The sequence below is a fragment of the Pinus tabuliformis genome, chromosome 7, assembly GCF_031772625.1.
Source record: "Pinus tabuliformis cultivar Carrire ecotype Pingquan chromosome 7, CPIR1, whole genome shotgun sequence".
NCBI lineage: Eukaryota > Viridiplantae > Streptophyta > Pinopsida > Pinales > Pinaceae > Pinus > Pinus tabuliformis.
The window spans coordinates 822477969-822480070 of NC_142293.1; the positions used below are offsets into that span (position 1 = coordinate 822477969).

General features: G+C 33.3%; 1 pseudogene; it reads right to left on the reverse strand.

The window, feature by feature from the left end:
- Positions 1-1101: 1101 nt before the first annotated feature.
- LOC149250135 (isopentenyl-diphosphate Delta-isomerase I pseudogene) lies at positions 1102-1694 on the reverse strand (annotated as a pseudogene).
- Between the last annotated feature and the right edge of the window lie 408 nt (positions 1695-2102).

Here is a 2102-nt window from a genome sequence, read left to right on the forward strand (position 1 = left end):
TATAAATATAATTTAAAATTTCACACTACTAAATCATTTTGATACAGAAAAATAAAAGTTCAACTCAGAATTACACTCAAAACAAATTGAAATTATAGAAAATTATTATTTGCTCGTTAATGTAATGACCACATAAGCATTTCTAAAGTCAGAACGTATAATCGCTCACATGGTATGGGGTCTCTCAAGCGAATGAACGTCAGAAGCCGTGTCTATGTGATTTCAAGAAATTTTCATTGAAGTTGATGTGACTTTAAACGTTGTGATGGTGAGAGGCATTATGCATCATAAATGCTCAACCTAAATGTCCAACCCGTACTTGATGTGATTTTTGTACTTTTTGGTTAATTAATAGAGGTAATGGGCACATTAATAGAGACAGTGCACATTAATATGTTTAATTTGATAACCAATTAAGTTCAACATAAATAGATTAAATTATTTAAAAAAAATCATATATTTCAATGTGTAATGTTATACTATAGAATTTATTGCAATTTTTTTGGTCAAATCCAAACTAACAAGGGTTTGACCAAAAATCCAATGCAATATCCGTTGCCTTACGGCATGGATAATAATATCACGAACTTTTAATCCAAGAGACCTTGATTAGTGGTGTTACAAAACCTATGGTGATTATCCAAATTTGTTGTATAAACTATATCTAAGCGTTGTTGAGTGGTAGTCGTTTTACGGAATCATTTTGCAAGTCCAATGGGACTGTTTTTTTTAGAGTTGAAGACTTGACTCAGAGCTTGATAATTGCATTAAGTCATTGAAATTTATACATCAATTTGGTCGAAAAATCTACAGGGATTGCATCGATTGTATTTATTATCTATCTAAACCTTGTCGACATTCCTCACTATCTCACATCGACGACTCCTCGTCATGTGAACATGGACGGATGACTTCTTGATTTTATAAGACCTCCCCTTAATCACGATCTATACTTTAACTTCCCTGTTGGTCTCTATTTTAGCTAGGCTTACAACAGTACGCAAAAATTTGATAACAAAGCTTTCATTTTTTCCTTCTTGCTAAAGGGTCTATGCTTGTTCATTTGTTGGTGTAATTTCATTTTCATCTTTCTTTCTTTCCTTATGATCTCTTCAAATGCTCTTTTCTTACGTACTTAACATCATAAACCTCTTCTAGATTAGGATTCAAGCCATCATCCTGAAAAACGAAAACAAGGTAATCCAATTCATGGTCTTCCCACTTTCCATGAGAAATGCGACCAAGTGGCACAAACTAACCGATTGGATCATCTTCTACAACAATGCCTAATTCGTCATACAACTTCCTTTCGGTTGCATTTCTAACCTCTAAATTGTTCTCCTCAATGAGCTAAGACTCCCTATAGAAAGGATGGATGCAACAAGTATTTTTTCATACTAAAGGGAATGTTACCTTTGTTGCACAACATCATGAAGAAGCAATTTATATTGTGTATTGAATAGAAACACATCTAAAGATCTATGCAATAGATTCTCTGACTCTATATTCTCCATGAATTGATAATTGTATTTTGAGTCATGGTTAATGACATGATCCTTTTCATTCACCAAAATGCACTCATCTTGGAACATGACTGAGCTTTGAACAACGTCTATGGTCATATCCTTCACTATCGCAGTGATCTTAGAAGTAAATCCAATCAAATTTCTAACAATTGGGTTTTAGGAGAAGTAAGTTCTTCTCTCACTGGTTTCAAAAACATGGAATAGAGTGCACCTCCTAATATTCATGATTATCAATAAAACCATTTTTTTATCGAATAATTTTTTTTAAATAAAAAATAATACCTGAATCAAATTAGACCTAAAAATACTTCCAAATAAAGGATTATAAAAAATATCAATGTAAAAACTGCTCGAGAAAATATTTATCTCACTCATTGAACTCATTGACCAAACCTGCATTCCAACGTGGCCACTTACACCACCAGAACAACTCAATAACACAAAGGATGCATTTCAACGTGGCTACTTACACCACAAAAACAACTCAATAAATATGCCAACACTCTTCTGGATACATAGGCTTTCGGCTCACCAGGTTTCAATTAGTCTCAAACGTCGCACAACACTCCATGACTT